The 24,698-nt window shown below is 48.9% G+C and overlaps 1 long non-coding RNA gene across 1 annotated transcript in view; it reads right to left on the bottom strand.

Moving 5' to 3' along the window:
* The window catches only part of LOC111547483, a 45,814-nt gene extending 22,096 nt beyond the window's left edge, over positions 1-23,718 (bottom strand). The window contains exon 1 of the long non-coding RNA XR_002733151.1: positions 23,596-23,718. This is a non-coding gene — a long non-coding RNA (uncharacterized LOC111547483). The remainder of the gene's footprint in view (positions 1-23,595) is intronic.
* Positions 23,719-24,698: the final 980 nt, after the last annotated feature.

Genomic DNA, 24,698 nt, shown 5'->3' with positions numbered 1-24,698 from the left:
ATGGTGGGGATGGTAGTGGTGATGTTGGTGGTGGTGGTGGTGGTAGTTGTGGTGTGAGGGTAGTGATGGTGGTAATAATTGTGGTGATGGTGGTTGTGGAGATGATGGTGGTGATGGTGGTGGTAGTGATGGTGGTGGAGGTATTGATGGTCGTAATGATTGTGGTGATGGTGGTGATGGTGGTGGTAGTGGTGGCGGTGGGGGTAGTGATGGTGGTAATGATTGTGGTGATGGTGGTGGTTATAGTGGTGATGATGGTGGTGGTTACAGTCATGATGGTAGTGATGCTGGTGATGATAGTGGTAGTGGTGATGATGATTATGGCCGTGTGATGGTGGTAATGCTGGCAATGGTGTCAGTGATGAAGACAATGATGTGACGATGATAGCCTTGACTAGGTCAGCTCAGGTTAACCCAGAATCAGGTCCCGCACTGGCTCCTTGGGTCCAGCCAATAGCTGGCCAAGCAGGCACTTGGAACACTGACAAGGCCTTCTGGGCTCAGTACTGCTGTTGAGGCGGAAGCAGAAAGCAGACACCCACACTCAATAAGAGGTTGGAATGTTTCATATGGCATGTTCTGCCAACAAAAGGTGAATGTAATAATTTTGAAAGGAATATTTGTGCACTTGAGCTGAGGAACAGCCATTTAATACAGTGCTCGGCAGGGGAGGAGAGGCACGTGGGCAATAATAAATATGTATCCATTACACCCAGGAGGGCGGCGGATGCTAGTGTGGATCAGAGGCTGGATGCTGTTTGTTTGGGAAGGGACTGCCTGCAGAAATAAACCACAAACCTTTATTGGGAACCTACTGTGTGTAGGTCTGCTTCTGTGAAGGGCACGGCTAAGCATGAAACCCAGCTGTAACCTCTGAAAAGCTAAACACAGGGAAGGGAAGACAAAATATATAGAATAAAAACTCTGGCACCTGTCCATTCGTTCAATAAATGCACACTAAATACCTAGTCTGTATCAGCCTTGTGGCAGGCACTAGGAATACTGAAATAAAAGAAAGGCCCCATCCTCAAGGAGCTCCCAGCCTGGAGGGGAAGACAAATGAGTAAAAAAGTATGCACCTAACGGTGGGCTGCATGCCACCTGGGTCCATCACCCATTCAGGCCTCAAAATCTGCCAGGCATCGTCTCACTCATCTCGTTACGTTAGTCTCACCATGAGCCTGTAAAGTCGGTGCCATTACAATCCCCACTTCACAGAGCAGCAAACTGAGACCCAGAGAGGTTAAGTAATTTGCCGCAGATCACTGAGCTCCTAAGTGGAAGAGTCAGGATTTGAACCTGGCCTTGGGAGACTCTTAGGCATCCTGCTGGTCCAGGAGAGGGAGGGCTCAACTCTGCCCAGAGAATCACGGGGAGGGTTCACAGAGGAGACCCCTGAGCTAGTCACAAAGGACAAGAAGGGGTGTGCTGGAAGCTGGGATGTGGAGGGTGGACAGGGCTTGGGCAGAACAAGACGTTCTAAGAGGGGCAGCAGCAGAAGCAATGGGGCACAGGTGAGAAAGCCTTTGGCACTCCCACAGCCACAAAGTGGCTGCAGCGAAAGGTGAAGGAGGAGTTGAAGCTGCTAAATTAGGAGCGGGAGCCAGGTGCAGACAACTGGACTGAGAGAGCTCAGCTCTGGGCTCCCACTAGACAGGCAGTGTATAAACCAAGTAGACTCTGCCCTCCAGCTCCCCGGCCCTGAAGAAAGCCAAATCCTTCCTGGGCCCGAGATTAGAACTCCACCTTCAGATAGGACTAGTGTGGTGAAAAGAACATGAGCTTTAGACATAGGCAGGCCTGGGTTAAAATTCCACGTGCGACCCATACTACCTATGCAATTGGGACAATGTATCTAACCTCTCTGAGCCTCAGTGTTCTTGTCTGTAAAATGGGCTCAATAATACATACCTTACTTTTGTGAGAATTAAACAGTGTAATGCTAGTAAAAGAGAAAAGGCTCACCTAAGGTCTGGCATCCAGTAGATGTTCATTAAAAATAAGTCCCTTTTTCCTTTCTCCTCCCTTCCCTTCTGGTTTTCCCAGTTCCTATACAGCATGCAAATCATAATGCACATTACTCCTGGAACAAGCCTGAGAATCCTTTGTGGGTGCTGTCTTGGAATTCAGAAAATACCGTTCCCATATAGGGAGGATGCAAGTTTAATACACATAGTAAAGGAAGGTGCTCATTGCATTCCCCAATGTTCTGCTTACTCTTAGATTAGAAATAAGTCTAAAACACTAATCTATAGACAGATGAGGCTGGGTGCTTCTGGAAGGTGCAAGATGCAGGGAGTCCCCCTTCCTGTGGCTGGGGGACTGGGGGTGGAAGGACACAGCACCTCTATCTGCCTCTTCCCTTCTACCCAACTACCAGTAGGATGCTTGAACGGAAATGCAAACTTAACCATATTCAATTCCTTTCCTCACCCCCAAACCTGGCTTCCCCCAACCCCACGTTCACCACTTCAGTCAATGGCTCATCTTCCCGTCCAGAAGTCTGTCCAGAAGTCTAGAGGTCATTGTCAACACCTCTTCACACCCCCGTCCTCTATCTCCCACCAAGCCTTGCTTATGTTACTGCCTGATGATTTTAGGACGTTTTCCCCCTCCTCTCCATCTCCACTTTCATGACCCTAACTCAAGCCCTTGCTTTGTGTCACCAGGACAACCACCACAGCCTCCCGACTGGTGTTCTCATTTCCACTCCACCCCTTCTCCACACCTGTTAATGTCACTTCCTCGCCTTGTGGTTCCCACTGCTCTCAGAATAAAGGCACCACTGTCTTAAAGACAACCTTCGGTAATGGGCCAGAAAAGTCCTGAGGAGTCTGCCCCACCTTCCTGCGTATTCTCAAGTCACACCCCTCTCCACTCAGTCACACTGCCCTTCTCTCCCTCTGCACACTCATCCTGCTCCTTCCCACCCCAGGGCCTTTGCACGTGCTGTTCCTTCTAAGTGGAAAGCTCTTCTTGGCCCTATTTATCTATATAACATCTCAGTGGAAGGATGCTTTCTCTAGGAAGTCATCTATGACCTTCCAGACCAATTCTGGGCTTCCACGTAGCACCACATACGTCTCTGTGTAGCACTTATCAAGACTAATTGTACATTTATTGGTGTGGTCATTTGATTGAAGCCAGTCTCCCTGAAACCCCCAGAGGGCAGAGAACATGGCTAGTTTTGCTCCTTCTAGAACCAAGGGCCTGGTACATTGTAAGCACACAATGAATAGAATCAGATGAATGAATAAAGGAGGGAAGGAATGAATGAAGTGATGCTTCGGTACCCTCCTCCTCTGATCTTCAGTAAAACCTAGACTCATACAAAGGCAGGCAGAGACACTAAAAGTGACCTTCCCAAGTCACACAGCAAGTATAATTGAACCAGACCCAGAGCAATCCAGGCTTCCTTACTGGAATGGCTTTCCCAGACCTGCTGACTTGGGGTCTAAGCTCCACAGTGGGGAGGGGTGCAGGAAGGAGTGCGTTGGAGAAGCATCAAGGGCCAAAGGAGGGAAGAGTTTTATAGCTCCTGGTCTCTGCGCACCTGGGCTCTAATCCAGGCTGCAAAGCACCCTGGCGAGAAAAATGTGTTTTCTGCATGTTATGCTGGGCCCCACCGACACCATATGCAAATGTATGCAAATTATGTGCAAACACAGTCTCTGGTTTAGACGAGAAAAACCAAAAGCCTGGTACCAGGGGAGCCATCTAAGACTAGACCAAGCTGGCAGGCCCTTCTGGCCCGCAAAGCTCTGACACAGCCCTGCTGGCTACACAACTAAAATGGGGTGCAGGAGGTGTAAGCGGGGGAGAACAACTCCCCCAGAGAATCCCCCACCTTCTGCCTTCCAGAAACACGGATCATCAACCCCAGGGGACTTGGCTGCTGTGAACTTTGGGCTGTTTTTCCTGAAGTGGGGTTACTCCCCAGGCCATCCTCAGCACAGCTGTAAAAGGGTCTGCTCTGGGGGCACCCTGCAGCCCCCACAGAAATGTCTCCATCAGTAGTGACTTCGCATGGCCTCACTCTTTGGTCTGTGTCTGAATCGCCTGGGAGGGAAACTCAAAAACAGATTCCATGGTCACCTTCAGAGGTGGAACTTGCAGGTCCGGGAAAGCCTTTCCCTTCTTGGCTGACAAACTCCGGATCCTCCCTCCTGGAGATGCAGATCTAACTGCCCTGTGAAGCGCATCCTCAGGCCCCCTCACTCTCTCCAAGTACCATGGGCCTCCTGCCTTCCTTGGGGATCCCACAGCCCTGGATACCCCCAGTCAGAACACTGGGCCCACTGGGGGCAGGAGTTTGTGTAGCGATTTGTCTCTCCCACTGCACTGGAAAGGCCTCGAAGGCACACGACCAATAGGAAGGGTTTGGTGAGTGAATGAATGAATCACCAAACCAATGAATGAATGTGAGTGAAAGGGAAGCAAGGAGAGAATACATGTAGCATCAGTGATCTCTTCAGGAAAATTCCAGAGGGTCTGAGAGCGCCAGTGAGGCACAGACAGCATGGGCTGACAGATCTGGCCTCCTGCTCCCAGGTGCCTCGAGGGCCAGCCCTGCCTTGGCTGACATCTTCCCTGGCTCCTGTTCCCCCTGCCCCCCACCTCCCAGCATCAGCCTAATCGGCTGTCAGCACCGAAAAGAGCTGTTCCTTGAAACCTCACAGCCTGTGATTAGATCTATGGCAGCTTCCTAAGCCGCTCAGTGGTTCCCATGGCAACCCGGCTGGTACCAGACTGGCAGCGGGCCATCTGGAGGAGATGGGGGGAGGAGGGGAGGAGAGGCAGACAGGTGTGGGGTGGCTGCCTGAGGCAGGGCTGAGGGAGAGGAGGAAGGGAGAGGCAGAGAGGATAGAGAAACTCAAAGAACCCTGGGGAGAGAAGAACAGGAGTTACAGGGACACTGACATGAGTGGGGGAGCTGCAGGGGCTGGGAGAGATGGAGAGAGGTCAGATGGAGGAGGCTCAAGGAGGCTGCGAGCTTGGGAGATGGGGAGAAAGTGGGAACTTGAAATGGGGCAATATGGGGACGATGGGAGTGGACGGAGGGGTCTAGAGAGCCACGGGAAACTGGGCAAGAGGTAGGGCAGACCGAGACCAAGGGGGATGAGGGCAGAGGGAAGAGACGGCCTGGTTGGGCTGAGACAGAAGCAGGAAACCAGAGGCCTGCAAGGTGGGGAAACTAAGGTAGAAAACAGTCTCTGACCCTGCCCCACACGACACACAAATCAGGAAAGGAGGCGGACAGAATCACTGCCTATGAAGCCTCCAACCTCAGCCCATCTCCAGGTTTGGTGCCTTGGCATCACCATGATATAGCCTGGCAGAGAACTGTCTGTTTGACATTCTAAAGGCCAAGGAGCCTCATCAAAAAGCCCCTAAGTTGCCTCTCATCATGATGAGACTGCATAATGCAGAGCTTAGACTCCAGGAGGAATCTCTACCACCCCTCCCAAGCAAACGGTGACGCTGACAAAGAAACGCAATGGCACATTCAATGTGCAGGGTCAGCCTACAGATGCCCGCCCCAGAGAACCGACTGCTGAGGCCTGGGAGATGCTGTTTGGGGTTGCCTTGTCTGGAAAAGGCAGTAATAAGAAGTGACAGACTCGGGATTAGGAATTCCAGCACTGCTTTAACTCATTGATGGCCTTGGACTCATCTGCAGTCACTCCTTTGTTTAAGTCAAATGAGGCACCTGGCAGGAGCTGTCCACATGCAACTGTCAGGAGCCCAACTCAGAGTGGCTGAAGCCAAAGGGAAAAGAATTTGCTCATGAAATTGACAAGTCCAGTGATTCCAGGCATGGATCCAGGAGCTCCAAAAATGTCCTCAGGGACCCCTGCCCCTTGACTTCCTTCTTGGTCATTTTATTCTCAGGCGAGCTCTCCTTCTGAGGAGGCATGCAGTCACCGGCAGCTCCAGGCTTATACCCTACCCGAGTAGAAGGAACCACTTTGTTTCTAATGGTACCAGCGAAAGTAGCAGGACTGCTCATTGGGCAGGGTTGGATCTCATGCTGATCCCTGCAGAGTGACGTGACAGTGAGCCCTGCTGCAACAAGTCACATGCCAGGGACTGCTCTAGGCACTTACATGTCTCAACCCACTTAATCCTTAAAAAGGTCAGGACTACTGTTATTTACATTTCATGGATGAGGAGATTGAAGCACAGAAAGCTTATATAACTTGTCCATAGCTAATGAGTGGTGCAGCTAGAATTCCAACCCAACCCAGATGGTGTGGCTTCATGATCCAGGCTCTCAAGTACACAAGGGTCACCTGGAGGGCTTGTGAAAGCACAGACTCCTGGGTCCCAGTTCTGGAGCTTCTGATTCTGGAGCTCAGCGGTGGGACCTAGATATTTGATGCTATCTGCAGATCATGCTTTGAGTGACTCTGAACTACCCTCAGGCACTTCTCATGAGCAGCTGCTTGGTTCAGCTGCTTGTGCCAATCACAGTGACTCTGATTCGCCACACCTGGGTCCCATGGTCAGCCAGGTATGGGGGAGGTGGGGAATCAATACCTAAGCCATATGGCCCAAAAATGAGGGAGGGTGGACGTAAAGGAAGATAACGTGTTCTGTAATCAGAAGGGATGCTTGAGCAACTTGGCACCCTCACTGTGCTTTGATTTCCTTATCTATGATATAATGATATTAATAGTACTTCCTCATAGGATTGTTGTGAAGATGAAATTAGTTGATACTTGTGAAGCATTTACAGTAGTCCCTGGAACACAGTAAATACCCAGTAAAAATTGGATGTGCACTTAGTGTACATTAGCATGAACACACACATATACAAGAACACAAAGGCACCCAGCCACTCGCTTGCAAACACACATGAGGATGCAAACATAGGCAGGACACACACCACACGACTTTGGGCATGTGGTCATGTGCAAAATCTCAAACACATATAAGAACCCACCTGTGAACACACAAATGGTTACACGCTCAAAAGCCTTCGAACACACGGTAAGCTGACCTGAGTCTGTTCTCCCAGATCCTCTGAGTCCACTGCCACTGTCTGCTCCCCCGAATAAGCTCTCTTTGATGAATATCAGGAGGAAGAGGCAGGGCTGGAGCAGGGCAGCATCCTTTCTAAGAGCCAGACCAGATGTTTAAATCAGACAGTTAGGTTTAGGATTGTTTCCACCAATTACTAGCTGGTTGATTTTCAGTGAGTTGTTTAACCTCTCTGAGCCTGTTTCCACCTTCAAAAAATGAGGATGATGAAGTACCCACTCCTTGTGGTTGTGAGAATTCATGGGGTAAATTCCTTTGTGCCATGGGGCTATAGAAAGCGCTCAGCAAGAGTTAGCTGTGACTATTGTTTTATTATGACAATCATCTCTGGTTTCTGGAGTGGCCTCCAGATGTGGGCAGGAATCAATGCATGTTTAGAAAAATGGCCAGGACTGGGTCAACCCTCAAAGCTACCACAGAACCAGGTCCCCAGCTACCACCAAAGGAGTGGAGGCCACAGCAGCACTGAGTGGCTGCCACCGTACCAGAGCTGCAGCACACACAGCGGGTCCAAGAGCTGTTGACAGCTTTCTGCAAGCACTCACCATCTCCCTCTGCAGCTATGAATGACGGGGTGGTGTTTGTAAATTATAGCAATATGTGATTTTTATTCAGTGATTTGTGTAAACTTATAGGATCCATAGCGGGTGTGGGCAGACATGATTTGCATTGCCAAATGGCCTTCTCTGTGCACAGGAAACAGGGAACCTGGCTTGGTAGGTCTGCCTGAAGTCATCAACGACAGCTCCACATTCAAGGACAAGCAGGTGTTAGGAACAAGGTGGCATGCAGGACAGGTCTCCAAAGCCCTCCTAAAGCCAGGCTCCAGCTCCTGCAGACCCCTCCTGCCACCTCTTTCCACCCTCCCCAGCACTTGAGCCAAGTAGTTAAGAACCCAGGCTTTGGAACCAAACAAACCAGGATTCAAATCCTGGCTCTACTACTTCCTCCCCGCATGGCCTTGGGTAAGTCACATTAGCTCCTGGGTCCTCAGTGCATCCTTGGGGAAGCAGAGCAGATAAAAGAGCCTGCCTCGGCTGGCTGCAGTGGCTCACACCTGTAATCCCAGTACTTTGGGAGGCCGAGGTGGGTGGACCATGAGGTCAGGAGATTGAGACCATCGTAGCCAACATGGTGAAACCCTGTCTCTACTAAAGATGCAAAAAGTAACTAGGTGTGGTGGCGCGTGCCTGTAATCCCAGCTATTCTGAAGGCTGAGGCAGGAGAATGGCTTGAACCTGGGAGGTGGAGATTGCAGTGAGCCAAGATCGTGCCACTGCACTCCAGCCTGGCATCAGAGTGAGACTGTGTCTCAAAAAAAAAAAAAAAAAAAAAAAAGCCTGCCTCATAGGGTAATTGGAGAACAGAGAGATAAACATATACTGTGTATGCACGGGCATATACAAGGGCTCAGGAAACAGTAGCTAAGATCCTCACCAGTCTTGGCTCTTCAGTGGGTACTGCCCTCTCTTCACCCCTTCCTCCCAGAAACAATCACCAAGTCTTGGCCCCAAGACACCATCACCCATTGGCACCTGCAAGCTTCACTTGGCATAGACCTCAGGAAACAACAGCAGTAGCGTATAAACTATGAGAGGTATGACTCACTTTTGTGTTTTTAAAACACTTTGAGCACTAAACTGAGATCCATGAGGACAGAGCATTTGTCCTATCTACTGTTTTACCTTAGCTTCTAGAGCAATGCCTGGCACATAGTAGGCACTTGATAAATATTTGTTGACTAAGGGATACATTTACCCATTCATACATTCTATAAACATTGTGGAGCATCTCCTATGATCCAGACGCTGTGAGCACAGAGAGAAATCAAGCATGGCGGTGGGAGGGAGGTGCCAGAGGCGAGGCTGAGATGAAAGGTGGAGACTTCTCCAGGAGGCCTGGCCGCCTCACTGCCCCAGGCTTGACTGTAACCCTGAAGAGCTACTTGGAATCTCTACTCAAAGGAAGGGGTATTTGAAAGTCACTGCCTCCCACATTATGTAGTCATTCAAAAAGTTTTTTTACCCAGCCCTAAACCGAACAAGGATGCCAGAGAGCCTAACTAGGTACTCTCTTCTTTGAGAACTTTTGGCTTTTGAAAACAGCCCATTCAGATCATTCCATCTGCTCCCTGTACCTTAGAGTTAGCATAAACTGGGTTAATAAGTACCTAATCTAGGTGTTTTGCTCATGAGAGTAGCTGCGTCCCATCTGTTCCCCAACTCTCTCCAAAATTGGCACGATGGTGCTGAGAGGTGACTTCTTGAAGTGCTCAGGCCCCACTTATTCGGCGTGCTCAAGTTCCAGTGAGCTTCCAGCAGGTACTTGGACTGTTCATATAAGTTAACCTCCTCTCCTTGGCAGCTGTCACAAAAGATAGTTTTCAGTCTAACATCTTGAGGTTGCCATTCAATGACCACTACAATCTGGCTCCAACATCACATGGATGGATGGGTGGATGGATGGATGACTGGATAGGTAGGTGGATGGATGGACAAATGAACTGTTGACTCTATCTCTCTCTCTCCCCTCTCAATGGGTCCACCCTCTGGGCATGAAAACCTGCACAATCTGCCCCTACCCCTGGATGCATGGGCAAATGGGTAGGTGGATGGGTGGGTTAGTGGATGGACAGATGGGTTGATGGGTCAGTAGATGAACGGTTGACTCCCAGATCTCTTCTTTTCTCTTGGTGAGCCTACCCCTTTGAGCATGAAAACTTATGCACCACTGTCTTGAGGGTTCCCTACAGGTTACTTATCCAGAGCCCCAGAAGGGTAAGCCTCCAACATTTCCCCATTCTTAGGGAATCTCTAGTCCATAACAGCTATTAAAATAAGTGATGTAACACAGAAAAACATTCATTCACTCATTCATTCTTTCTTTCTTTCAACAAATATGTATTGAGCTTACTATGTGCCAGGCACTCTGTTAGGCATGGAGTGATAAACCAACCACTTAGTGGCTTCAGGAACCTGAACAGGATCTGCAGGAAAAACAAAAGGCCTGCATTCCTCCACATTCTCATATACAGGTTTGGATTTATACATTTATCCAAATGCCTAAACCCCCTTCCCCTTCTCCCATCCCTCTTAGACCTTCCCCCAACCCAACCCCAGGGATGGTATCTTCCTTGAGGTTGTCTATACTATCTCTAGGTGGTATCACAGGGAAGTCTTCTTCCAGGCCTAAATTAAGCTTGTGCACTCATTGCCTCCTACTTATTACTATTATCACATGTGCAGTGGTGGATGTGCTGTGCTGAGCTGCTTTGCTCTTATGGTAATAACCCTGATACCAAAGGCATGCCAACCATAGTATGCTTCGCTGATCAAATCCTTGCAAACAATCAAACATTTACTTTCTCGTTTCATCCTACAGATGCCAAATTATATTCAACTGATCTATCTCTTTTTACTTTCTAACCAAACCTTGTTTCTCTTGGCTTAGCTCTACCTATTTTGTTAAACACTATAGAGAACCAAGTTCTCTTGGTTCTGAACCAAGAAACGTTCCAGAACCATCTGGTTCTGAACCGGGATGGAGTAGATGCATGTCTCCCGGTTCCTCATGCTAAGTACAGCTAAAAATCTTGGACATTGTATCTAAAACAAGCATAAGTAGACTCTGAAAGATGGAGAGAAGAAGGAAGACTGACTAGGAACCTCTGAAGCTAAGGGATGACACAGTGGTGAGTTCCTTGAGTTCTCTGATTATTTCATAGCTCTCAGGCTGAAAGCTGGAGAAGACAGCAACCTAGAAATGCCACTGAGAGCAGATTTAAAAGCCCCAAGGAAATTTTGTTATCCCTAGTCAAAGGACCAGAAAGAGCAAGAACCTAGTACATAGAAAACTTCTAGATGATTACCACTCCACCCTAGCCAAACATCAAAAGGAAGAAATGTGGCCCAATCTAAAACCCCTTCAGCAAAGGCCAAGTAGAGAGCCTAGGCCTCTACCCCTACCAAAGTGGTATCAGAGAAGACTCAATGGAGAGCCAGGGCTTTCATGCCTGCCAGGTAGTAGTACCCCCATCTCTCACCCCAATCCTGGTGTCAGTGGAGGCCACATTAGAATTGTGGACTTCCACCTCTGCCCATTGGTAATGAGGCACCCCCTACCCTCCCTGCTGATGTAGTATTAGAGGAGACTGAGTGGAAACCATAACCTTTCCTATCATCTCATAGTCATGAAGCTTTCTCCAGCTCCAGTATCAGTGGAGACTATGTGGGGAGCAATCATGAGGTAACCCTCCCCTCCCAGCCAGGGCTGTGTCAATAGAGATCTAGTGAAGAGCCTGAAATCCCATCTCTTCCCCACAGTAGCAAGCCATGTCTCTCCCTTGGGGTGTCAAATGAGGATGAGTGGGGAACCTGAGCTCTCATTTGCCTGGCAGTAATGAGAAGTCATTTCCCTTCCCCCATGGGCATAGTGTCAGATTTAAACAAGATCTAGAATCTCATAACACCAAAAATGTTCAAGATGTAACTGAAAATCATTCATCATACCAAAAACCAGAAAAATCTCAGTTTGAATGAGAAAAAACAATCAACAGATGCCAACACTGAGAAGACACAGATGTTGGAATTATCTAACAAATTTTAAAGCAGCCATCATTTAAAAAAAAAATAAAACCATTGAACAAGCAATTCCAAAACATTTGAGACAAGTGAAAAAATAGAAAGTCTCGGGAAACGAAAGATACAAAGAAGAGCCAAATGGAAAATTTTAGAATTGAAAAATATAATAAACAATTTTTTAAAAATACAGCGAATGGACTCAGCAGCAAAATGGAGAATAAAGAAGAAATAAGCAATGAATTTGAAGGTAGAACAATAGAAATTACCCAATCTGAACAAGAGAGAAGATAGACTGAAAACAAATGGGCCTCATGGACCTATGGAACTATACCAAAAGATCCAACATTCAAGTAGTCAGAATCCTACAAAAGGAGAAAGAGGATGGAGCTGAAGAAGTATTCAAAGAAAAAAATGACTGAAAATGTCCCAAATTTTGCCAGAGACATAAATCTACAGATTAAAGAAGCCAAGTAAAACTCAAATAGGACAAACCTAAATAAACCCACATTAAGACACACCACAACCAAACTTCAATCAGCTAAGACCAAAGAAAAAATATTGAGAACAGTGAGAGAAAAAAACACCTTACCTATGGGGGGAAGAAATAGCTTGGGCAACAATGGTTTATCAGAAATCATGGAGGCCAGAAGAAAGCAGCACAAAACTTTTCAAGTATTAAAAAAAACAAAACTGTCAACCCTTAATTCTGTATCTGATGAGACTATCCTTCAGGAATCAAGGAAAAGTCAAGACAATACCAGACAAAGGAAAAATGAGAGACTTTGTCACCAGCAGACCTACCCTAAAAGAATGGCTAAAAGAAGTTATTGAAATATTAATAGTAAAGAAATGAATGTTGGAACATCAGAAGGGAAGAATAACAGAAACAGCAGAAAAATGGAGATTATAAATATAATGGATTTACCTTCCCCTGCAGAGTTTTCTAAGATAAATACGTATATATTTATATTTTTATATATATTTATATTTATATATATTTATATTTATATATATATTTATATTTATATATACAGGGTCTCGTTCTGTCACCCAGGCTAGAGTACAGTGGCATTATCATGGCTCACTGCAGCCTCAACCTCCCAATTCTCCTGCCTCAGCCTCCCAAGTAGCTAGGACTGCAGGTGCATGCCAACATGCTCAGCTAATTTTTGTGTCTTTTGTTTTTGTTTGGTAGAGGTGGAGTTTCGCCATGCTGTCCAGGTTGGTCTAAGTTATATTTGATCATTGAAGCAAAAATAATAAATTGTCAGATGTAGTTCTCAAAGTATGTAAAGAAAATAATTAAGACAATTATATTTTAAATGAGGAGGGTAGGGAACTTTAAAGGAGGTAAGGTTTCTACATTTCACTCAAACTGGTAAACTATTAACATCAGTAGCCTGTGATAAGTTATGTAAGTATAATGCAGTACCTACTAAAACCACTTTAAAAGATCTACATACAAAGAGATATACTCAAATATACTCTAAGTGAATCAAAATAGAATTATTTTTAAAATGCTCAAACAAACCATAGGAAGGCAAGAAAAATAAAACAGAAATAAACACAGAAGGAACAAACAGCAAAAAGTACAATGACAGACTTAAGCCCTAACATATTGATTACATTAAATGTAAATGATCTAAATACATCAATTAAAAGACATAGATTGGCAGAGTGGATTTTAAAAAAACATGATCTAACTGTATACTATTTATAAGAAACTTACTTCAAATATAATGATATAGATAAGATGAGAGAAAAGACTAAAAAATGATGTATCATGCAAACAATGATCAAAAGAAAGCAGGAATAGTTACAATAACATCAGAAAAAGCATAGGAGTTTTATTTGTAATAACCAAAAACTGGAAACAACCACAATATCTTTTGATAGGCAAATGATTAAACAAACTGTGGTACACTCATAACACCAAATACCACTCAGCAATAAAAAGTAACTAACTATTGGTACATATAACAACTTGGATGAACCTCAAGGACATCATGCTGAGTAGGGGAGAAACATCTCAAAAGGCCACACACTGTATTAATTCACTTATATAATATTCTCAAAATGATAAAAGCATTGAGCCAGGGAACAGATTAATGGTTGTCAAGGTTTAGGTACAGTAGGAAAGAGGGGCAGGGGTGGGTGTGACTATGTAATAAGGAGTTAGCTCTATTGTTTTATATATTTTTTTCTTTGAGACAGAGTCTCACTCTGTCACCCAGGCTGGAGTGCAATGGGGCCATCTCAGGTCACTGCAACCTCCACCTCCCAGGTTCAAGTGATTCTCCTGCCTCATCCTCCTGAGTAGCTGGGATTACAGGCACACACCACCACATCCAGCTAATTATTGTATTTTTAGAAGAGATGGGGTTTCACCATGTTGGTCAGGCTGGTCTCGAACCCCTGACCTCAAGTGATCCATCTGGCTCTATGTTTGATGGTTGATATCTGACAATAGCCACAGCCACCATTCCCCCTTCCCCTTCTGTCCCACATCTAGGCAAGATAATAAAACCTGAGAGCCCCTTCCTTTGGCACTAACAGTAAATTCAAACCACAAAGGCCAGCCCATGTGCCAGGAACCATTGAGGTCTATTAAAAACTCATCCCAATTCTTGAGGTCTATTTTTAAAACTCCATAATATCCTTGTGGTCAATCCATCTATAAAAACTGAAAGCCAGTCTCCCTTTCCTAGTCTCTCAAGCCATTTTTACCTGCTTGGGAGCTTCTCTGCTCTTTCTTAAGAGCCTCATTGTATGAGTAATAAACCTTTAATACTGTCTTAGGGTGTGTGGTGGGGGAAGGGGGGAAGCTGCAGGGGATGGGTGGGTGTCTGTGTGTGTGATCATAAATCTCTATAAGGATACAGCAGTGTCTGCTCAACACTGTGCCTGGCACATAGTAGGGACTCAACCTCAGAGTAGAAAGCGAGGTATAGACAATGACAGAATATAAGAAGCTTTGCAGTAAAGGGGTGCATACAGAGGGGTTGGACCCATGGGAAAGGGTCAGGACTGAGGTTCCCCAGGCCCATGCCTGAAATCAGAGAAGTGTATGCAGTGCTTTATTCTCATTTAGCACAGTTCAGGTCCATACTACAAATGCCCTCTCAAAGCTCCTCTGTGCCCAGCTCCGTGGAATAAAGATGGTCCCCTGCCCTTAGGCACTCCCAGAACTAATGCCAAAGAAGTGGGAAGGGTCTTGGCTACTCTTAGAGATAAAAATGGGACTGAGGCATGGGACTGAGGCTTCTCCAGGGAGGGACTGAGTTCAGGTTATTTGAAGAACGAATGAACCCAAAATTCTCTCCTTTGAGCCTCTCACTAAACCTCCCCTTAAAAAGCCAACATAGGGCCAGGTGCAGTGGCTCATGCTTGTAATCCCAGCATTTTGGGAGGCTGAGGCAAGTGGATCACTTGAGGCCAGGAGTTCGAGACCAGCCTGGCCAACATGGTGAAACCCCGTCTCTACTAAAAATATAAAAATATAATAATAAAATTAACCAGGCGGCCGGGCATGGTAGTATGTGCCTGGAATCCCTGCTACTTGGGAGGCTAAGGCAGGAAAATTGCTTGAACCCAGGAGGCAGAGGTTGCAGAGAGCCAAAATCACACCACTGTACTCTAGCCTAGGTGACAGAGTGAGACTCCATCTTTAAAAAAAAAAAAAAGCCGGGCGGGGTGGCTCAAGCCTGTAATCCCAGCACTTTGGGAGGCTGAGACAGGCGGATCACGAGGTCAGGAGATCAAGACCATCCTGGCTAACATGGTGAAACCCCGTCTCTACTAAAAAAAAAAAAAAAATTACAAAAAACTAGCCGGGCGAGGTGGCGGGCGCCTGTAGTCCCAGCTACTCGGGAGGCTGAGGCAGGAGAATGGTGTAAACCTGGGAGGCGGAGCTTGCAGTGAGCTGAGATGCAGCCACTGCACTCCAGCCTGGGCGACAGAGCAAGACTCCGTCTCAAAAAAAAAAAAAAAAAAAGCCAACATGGGAGTTGTTATTTCAGCTTCAGAGATACCAGTGATGCCTCTCCAGAAGGAAGGAAGACAAGGAGAAGAAGGGAACTGGAAATGGATGGGAGTAGGGGCGGAGTTTCTCTGAAGTGGATCCTGTGGACCAGATCCTCAGGCAGGAGACCCAGGCCAGGCCCTGTGAGTCCAGAGTGAGCTGGTTTGTGCCCAAGTGAGCAAGCCAGGGAGGGCCAACACCCTGGCTTCTGAGCCTACCAGACTTTATCCAGCTTCCTGGTGTCTTTGTGCCTGTCCCATTTTGTCTCCCTAGATTCTCAGTAAATCTTTCAGTGTTTTTCTGCTGGACCCAGGGGACTTAGGGAAGAGCTAAAAACTCACACTGACCCTTTGCGGGGAGTGTTTGCAGCAGGAGGTGTATCAGGAGAACCCTAAGGGTCCGTGAGCTCCAGAGCCCTAAGCAGCTCAGCTGCTTGCCAAAAGGGCTTTTGCCAAAATTGCCAAAAGGGCTGAGCAGGGATTGAATTGTCCTCCACTGTTTACCAGTTGTGTTATGATCTTAGCAAGTTACGTCACTGCTCAGGGCCTCAGTTCATCTATCTGTAAAATGGGGATCATTGTAGCAACCCCTATGGTGAATGAGAGGATTCTCTTTGGGAAGAAAGTGATTTTTGTGTGTGTGTTTTTATTTTGGGGTGAGAATGAAATGGCACGATGAAAGGACAGAACATAGCCCAGTCTCTGGCAATGGCTGGTACCTCAGACATGCAGAATCTCCAGCAGAGGGGCAGGTATTTGGGAAAGAAAAAAAGAGACCCCAGGAAGGATAATGAGGATGGCAGTGGTGATGATGATGATGATGATGGTGATGAAGGTAATAATGATGGGGATGATAGCAAGATGACAGAAGAAAGCTTTACTAAGTACCTACTTTACTGGAGGCTCTGTTCTGGAAGTTTCTCATGCAATATCTTACTGAATCCTCCTACCAGCCATCTTGTTAACCCATTTCGCAAATGAGGTACCAGACCCAGAAGTTAACTGACTTACCCAGGATCACATAGCTCACTTTCAGGTCTGTCCAAGTGCGGGACATCCAATCTCAGTGAGTGGGAGATAGATGGAGCTGTCTGGAACCTGAGCCTGGTCCTCACCCAGGGAGAAGTTTGCTGATCTACCATCCTCTGCAGCTTTCTGATCCTCTCTCTTGATTCACTCATTCAGCAATAAATGTCCACTGTGCCTGGTCTTGGAGCTGGGAACACCGGAGTGGCTCACACAGCTCCTTTCCTCTGGGGACACTCAGGTAGTCACAGGTGAGCAGGGAGAGAGTGCCACGAAAACAATTAACTACAAAACAAGGCAATGAGAACCACCCTTAAGGCAATGGGAATACCAAGAGGGAGTGACAGTCCACCAGGAGCAGGCTCAGAAGGCTTCACAGAAGAAGTGACTTTGGGTGGGTTTTAAGGGACGAATAGGAGTTTGAGGACAAGGTGAAAATGGCAGAGGGAACTGTCTGAGCTCAGGCATGGGGAAAGGGAAGAAAATCCGGCCAGGGAGTACTGTGGAGGGAGAGTCCAAAATCGCTCTTGCCTGGGTATCAACCAGAGTAGAGGGTCCATGGAGAGGTGGTAAGGGGTGGATTACAAAAGGACCTGCTGAATGCCAAGTTATGCAGTTTGGATGTTCCCAAGGGCAGTGAAGAGCCATGGAAAGGGGCTGAAAAGGGGAATGAGATAATCAGATTTGTATTTTCGAAGGCTGGCACTGGTGGCAGTGGTGCAGGGAATGGAATAGGCAGTGGTGGAAAAGAAGGAATTTGGAGAGGCACTGAGAATGGGTCTGGACCCCGTTTCCCTGGGAGGAGCCCAGAGAAGGGGGCTGACACCCCAGTAGTGTCTATCTCGGTCATCCTCTCCAATGTCCTTTCTCCCACTACTTGTCTTTCACTGGAGCAACCTGACACCCCGGAGTGGAGGGTGCAGACACTGGCTAAGCACCTGGGCCCTGAAGACAGACCCAGGTACTGCCACTTACCAGCGGAGTGACCTTGGACATGCCACGGACCCTCTCTGAGCCTCAGTTTCCTCACCTGAGCAATGAGTCATCGCAAAATTGAATAAAATCACACATAAAAGCGATTAGCCCAGGGCTGGCATAAAATCGGTACTTGGCAAATGCTAACGATTATCCCCATTTGATAAATGAAGAAACAAAGGCCCCAGAAAGGGGCTGTGACAAAGCCATGGAGGGCAGCTCCTCCCACTCCTTGCCCTTCACCTTCATCACGTTTCTCCTGTAAATGGCCTCCTGGCCCCTCATTTCCCTGCTCTGCACAATGTATGAGGGACCCTCCTGGAGCCAGGGGTCAGGGCAGGGAAGTTGGCAGATACGTGGAGCATCAGAAGGGAAAAGCAATGGCAGCCACAGGGGTTTCGTGAATTCTTCTTCACTCCCCAGCCGCACCCTCAAACCCCTATGTCTCCCCTGCCATCATCCGACCGCCCCTGGCTGTGAAACTCTCCTCTGGCTCCTTTCCCAGGGAGTCATTCATGGGCAAGAATGGCTTGTCCTCCTCCTCCTCCCCTGCCTTCCTACAGGGCAGATAAAATTCCCCCACCCAGGGGCAGAGTGTCCACAAACAGGACTTTCTGGCGACCAGGATGAACAGTGAGCCCCCAAACTACTCTTGCTTGGGTATCAGGAGCTCTGGGTTCAAATCCCAGCTCTGCCATGAACTCGCAGTGGAATCTGGATATTTTCCTCCTCAGGACCGCAGCTTCCCCTTCCTGGTTTTCTCCTTCCAAGCCACAGCCTCAGACCTACCCACGGTTCCCATAAGCTTTGTTCGAGCTGCCTGGGGCTCCCAGGGTCCGAGGGACACAGATCCCACCCCAGCTGTGAGCATCCCCCTGGCTGCCGTGGGCACAGTGCCTTCTGACACAGTGGTGCCTGGGCCCTCCCACTCAGAGTCAGCAGGGCCCAAAGGAAAACCCCTCAGCTCTGTCTGAGCCAACTGCAGAGGTGGCCAGAGCTGGGTTTAAAAATATGACAGCCCAAGTACCCTCAGTGCCAACTGCCCACACAGCCTGCAGGCTGCGCTGCCCACTTCCCAGATGTCACCATGGCCACTGTGGGTGGCACAAAGGGAATGTGGTGGGGGGGTGGTGAGTCCAGAGAGGCCCGGGGGTGGCTAGTGAGGGGGACGGACATTCCTCAGAGCCTAGACCACAGAACAGGGCTGTTTACACCATCTGGTCATACCCACTTCTTTGGTCTCCGGAAATAACCAAGCCAATTCTGTTCAGTATCATAGGAAGTGGAGTCTAACGAGCCTGGAATCGAATCCTGAGTTGGCCACTTACTGGCTGTGTGAGTTTGGGCAGGTCACTTGCCCTCTCTGAGCCTCAGCCCCTATCTGTCAAACAGATAATAAAAGTACCTACTTCATAGGGCTCTTATGAGAATTGGATGAGACAATGGGGCTTAACACAGGGTCTAACCCTAGTAAGGACTTGATCAGTGGTAGTTGTCTCTGCTGTTACTGTTACCATGATGTGGTATGGCTGGTCTTTGCTAGAACTCGACCAAGGAGCAAAGGAGAGAGTAGGTAATGAGATGTCTTTGTTCCACTGTCTTGTCACATCCAGACCCCCCAGAGTCCAGGCACATCTGGCCCCCATGAAGCTGACAATGGGGTTCCTTCTGTTTGTTAGATACACAGGGATATGGGGGCCCAGAGAGGGACGGTGCCCTGCTCAAGCAAGCTGGCAGCGGGCAAGAGTCAGAAGCTAGAAATTTGTACGACCCTCTCCAAGGTGAGAAAAATATAACACCACTGAAACTGGGAGGGCCCCTAAAGATTTCCCCTCCTTTTTCCAGAAAGGGAAACTGAGGCCCAAAGCGGGAAAGGGATTTGTTCATGTCATGAGAGAGCTAGGACCCAAGCCAGGATTCCCAGCTCCCCCACCAGGGCTGTCTCATTCCGTCCTGCCGCCTCGCCCTGCTCACTCCTGCCCGAGCCCTGCCTGCAGTTCTCAGTCCCAGGGAGGGCAGCTGGGCAAGGCAGGAGCAGGAGCCTAGCCCTGCTCTGCTGGGGCTGGGGGTTGCTCTACTCCCCCAATCCCACTGGAGCCTGCTGCATCCTTACGTAACCCGCTCCTGCTTTCATAACCCACTGCTGCTTCCTTCTGGAGTGGGAGCTCCGGGAGCAGATTGGAACACAGGGAGACATGAGCTGCCTCCCTGTGAAAATAGGGTTATTACCAGCACTCGGGCTCCAGTGCCAGCTAATGGCCTTCTCTCATGGTCTGGGGCCTCTCAGCCTCCCCCCAGGCCCAGGGAAAGAGGAAGCCCAGGTAGGACTGGCACTCCATGCCAGGGCAGGGCACAGAGGGAGATCGCCATCTTGGGACGGGGATGGATTCTCTGCTGCTCTGGCATCCAAGGCAGGGACCAGCCCCCAGACTCCAAAGACCCAGGCAAGTGTATCAGCTCTAAAGAGTTCCCTGGAGAGAGGCCTGCAGGCAGGCACACTGGGGAGGCCATGGGCTCTCAGGGTTGAGCTGGAGTTGGAGCATCCTGGTCTCTGGCCAAGTAATTATAGACACGTCAGTTCACTTCTCTGTGTCTTCATTTCCTTATCTGGAGAACGGGACTAAATGAGGACCAATCTCATTGGTTGCTGGGAACATTAAATGAAATTCTGACTGGCAGGTGCCTGGCCTAAAATAATGGCTCAGTAGTCAGCAGCCCCATTTAGCAGATGAAAAAACTGAGGCTGGGACAGGTGATGTGACTTTAGGGGTACACATCACCTAACAGCAGCAAAGCTATACACAAGGCAGCAAACTCACCATGTGCTGGGCACACGCTACACGTATGTGGACTGAGCTTCTCCCCAAAACAGCCCTATGTGGAGGTGCTATTATTATCCCCATCTGACAGATGAAGAACTCATTTTAAAGGGGCTAAGTGACTTTCTTAAGGCACACACTTGGGAAGCGGCAGAGCCAGGATTTGAACCCAGGCATCTGGCTTCAGAGTCTGAGTTCTTCGCCACCCCTACAAAACAACCAGGACCAATAGACTGAGACTGCAGTAAGCAGGAGTTAAGCTAGACGCAAGTCAGGAAGCATGCCTCTTCGGCTTGCCACCATTCTTTCCAATCCCAGTCACCTTCCACCTTACCTCTCTTTGGCTGCTGCTGTGCTGTGTGACCTCGGCTGGGCCACTTAACCTCTCTGGGCTCTCATCTCCCCATCTGAAACAAGGAGGCTGATCCCTAGGCTAACAATTACCAGGGTTATTGTGAGGACACATTAAGATAACGAGTTGTAAACCGCTTTTCAGCTGAGAAAGTATCACACAGCTGCGATGGCTCATCACTTTCCTGGCCTCCAACTCCCTCCAACTCAGCAGGAACCAGCTAATGGACACCAGGGGCCTCTCAGCGCCTCTGGCTGTTCAAACAAACACCTCTCCCCTCACTGCCCCTCCCCTGGGCTGCCCTTTGGATACAGAGGCAAAGCTCCCAGCCTTCTTCTGGTGCTGGGGCAGACCAGGCTAGACAGTTGAGTCACAGCCTTCCTGCCTTCCCTCAACAGGGCATTTGTTTTAGCTGAGACCCTGCTACATGTTTCATGGGCACCCTCACACCTAATCCTCATGATTACCTCCATGAAGCTGGGTTTCATCTCCCCCATTTTACAGATGAGAAGCTATAGCTCAGAGAAGTGAAGTCACTGGCCTGGAGTCACACAGCTGTCAAGCCAGTGGAGCCAGAATTCAAACTAGGTCCCCACGCCCTTAATGGCCTCACTAACCCACTTCTCAGGAAAGGGGTCTTGTGCCCATTTTGCAGAAGAAAAGGCTGATGTTCAGGAAGCTGAAGGCACTTTGTCTGAGAAGCCAGGAAAAGGAAGGGCCAGGCTGGCAACTCAGATCTGCTGCCTGCTACCACGCCCGTGTTCCTCCCTGCAGCTGGATGTCTTGACCAGAATGCACAGATGAGACCTGTGACTTCTACCCCGACAGAGAAGCCAGGCAGGTGGACACCATCATTGTTGATGGAGAAGCTGAAGCCAGAGAGACCTAGAAGTCTGCCCAAGTCCCAGGGCAAGGACTGCCAGTGTGAGACCTGGGCCAACTCATGTCCCCTCTCTGGACCTCAGTCTCCCCAGGTGTACAGGAAGTGCCAGACCCTGGCTTGGTTGAGTGGACCCATTAAAGCCCCTCTAACTCCAGGAGGTTGTGGCCTGAGCAGAAATCCCCGAGCCTGGCTGATCACCAGAATTCCCTGGGAACATGCTTACACCCCCAGTGTTGGGCTGCACCCCCAGAATGTCCGATTTGGTGGAACTAACGAGGGACCTGAAAACCTACGTTGTTTTTATCCAGCACGACCTCAGCTCACAGCCCCCGACCCCAAGCTTCTGAGATCAGCCAAGTCAAGACTCCCAATATAGGATAATTTTCCCAGTGCCAGATGGAACCTAGTCCCCTGCCTGCCTTCACAGAGTTCACAGCTGGGATGGGAGGTGGACTCAGGGGCCTGCAGGGCTCTGGGGTAGGTCAGAGATGGCATCCAGGGGTCTCTGTTGCAGATCACTCCTCTGTTAGAATTCTAGACTTTGAATTGGGGCAAGGCCTTGAGAAGTCTCAGCCTTCTTGCTTGAGTAATTCTTCATTTAGCAGATGTTTATCAGCCCCCACTATGTGCCAGGCACTGTTTTAGGTGCCAGAGTGCAGCAGTAATACAATACCTTTGCTCTCGTGCTGTTTCTGAAGACAGTCAATAAACAGCCAGGAACAGCAGGGCCTTCCGCAGCTCCCAACAGCTTTCCCCAGAAATTCGGGGCAGATTTGGAGAAATCTGCCCCGAATCATGAGCTGGGAGCTTAACCCCCATTTTACAGGTGAGTCACTGAGGCTCCGAATGCCATTTCCATACTGTGTCTCCTCACACTGTGCAGGCGACACCACCATTGCTTCCCAAGCAACCCTGTGTGTCGGCTGCTTATTAGAACTTTCCTGTTGCCACGGCAACCCCCCTGGGGAGGCCTGCCCTACTTTGCGTCCCTGGCATAGGGCGGGCAGCCTCACCCCACACCCCTGAGACAGAGAGCTGGGATTTATCCCACTCGCTGCAAGAACAGGTCCCACTGGAAAAAGAACTGGTCTCCCTCATTCAGATATTCAATCAATGTTTAGCAGCACCAACATTGTCCCAGAGACTGAGCCAGGCCCTGGGACAAGAGGAAAAATAAGCCTTGGTCCCTGCCCTCGCAAAGCACACTGATTCACAGGGGAAGCTGACAGATAGCCACGAGCCTGCCTGTGAGGCCGAGGACCACAGCAACGACGCCAGCAACTCAGGGCCAGGGCGGTGCTGAGCCCTTCCCATGGATTCACGCATTTACTTCTCCCATTAACTTTTGGGTTAGGTATCAATAGAATCCCCATAGGACAGATGAGGAAACTAAGGCCTCAGAGAGGTGGAGAAGCTTGCCCTAGGTCACACAGCTGAGAAGCAGCAGAGCCAGAACCTGGAGACAGGGGGACTCTGAGCCACTCTGTAGGTATTCACTGAAGGGACCCCAACTCCATCAGGGTGGTCCAGGAGGCTTTCCCAGGGGAGGTAACTGTCATCTAAAGTGATCTCAGTAAGAGGAGAGGAGGGAGGAGCGTGGTGGAGCGGGGGCTCTGAGAGCTGCTCATCACTCAGGGTTTGGGTGAGTGGCCTTGTCCTCCACTCTCTGCCTGGTGAGACTCCACTAAGGCCTTGGGACACATGACTTGGGAAAAGAAGATACAATCCAGGTAGCCAGTGCTGGGGAGGGGCACAGCAGCTACAAGGCACGGGCCTCCTGAAAAGGCTGAAATGCCTCCGGAGGCTTCCAAGGGAGCAGGTTGGGACAGGTGTACGCACACTCCACTGCCTGCCCGTCTTCACACCCTTGGGCAACAACGCCTTGTACCTACGTACCTGTGAGGAGGAAAGACTCAGAGGGCGGCAGGGCTTAGGCTTTGCAGCACCTGCACAGAAATACTTTTATTTCCAGGAGAGTGTCATGGTTATGAGTGTGGACTGTGGTGCCCACTGCCTCTGAAAATGCAGAGAATGATCAGTCCTGTGTATATCACAGCGTTGTTGCAAGGGCTGGATGAAGCGACACCTGCAAAGTTCACAGTACTTGGCACAGAGGGTAACTGTGAGCTGTAATTATCTTTGTAGCACGTGGATGCACACGGATCTGCATTTTTACACAGATACATGTGTGAGGGTGTACAAGTCCAAGCACACAGTGAGTGCACACCCATGACAGCACCCCCATATCTCGCCAGTATATGTGTAAAGCTACTTCCTTGAGTGGGCTTGAATGGACACTAGCTACGGAGGGGTGAGCAGGGAGGTGCCAGTAAGCACAAGCACCCACAAGTGTCTGCAGGGAGGGAGGGCACGGGCACGCCCATCCCCAGAGAATATGTGCCTTCCTGTGTGTGCACCTGGGCCTGTATATTGATGGGGGTTGGGCAGCGGGGGGTGAGGATGAGGATATGTGATCTGAGGTTGAAGTGTTACAGACATGTGTTTTAATTTATGTTGAGATGAGGAAGGATCTGGCTGTGTTTTTCTCCTTGAACCATGTGATGTAAAGAAATCTCAGCTCTGCAAAACAAAGATCAATCAGTAGGGGGAAAAAAAAGTGCTTAAGGCTTAAACCTCCTACCACAGGCCCCCAGGGAGTGTTAAAGCCACAGTTTAGGAATGAGAAACATGATTAAGATTGAAGTCAGGAGTCCATACCAAGCCAGCCAAGGGCTTTCCTGCTTTCCCAGAAAGGAGGCTTCCCGGAGGAAGCCATGACCCCTTGGAAAACACTCAAAAGCCTGTCTGGGCCCCAGCCTTCCCCAGCCAATTGAGAAGATGAGTCTTCTTGGGAGAAAAACAAACCCTGCTTGCCCCACCATCACCTTGGATCTTACTTGGAAGGAAGGGAATGGAAAGAAAAGACTGCTTGAGAGATTGCCCTGAAATAAGACCTGCCCTTTCTCCTCCCCAGGAGGGTATCTGTGCCCCAAGCTCTC

Source organism: Piliocolobus tephrosceles, chromosome 1 (genome assembly GCF_002776525.5).
Source record: "Piliocolobus tephrosceles isolate RC106 chromosome 1, ASM277652v3, whole genome shotgun sequence".
NCBI lineage: Eukaryota > Metazoa > Chordata > Mammalia > Primates > Cercopithecidae > Piliocolobus > Piliocolobus tephrosceles.
The sequence above is the reverse complement of the archived record's forward strand: the minus strand, read 5'-3'. Positions and strand labels throughout refer to the sequence as shown.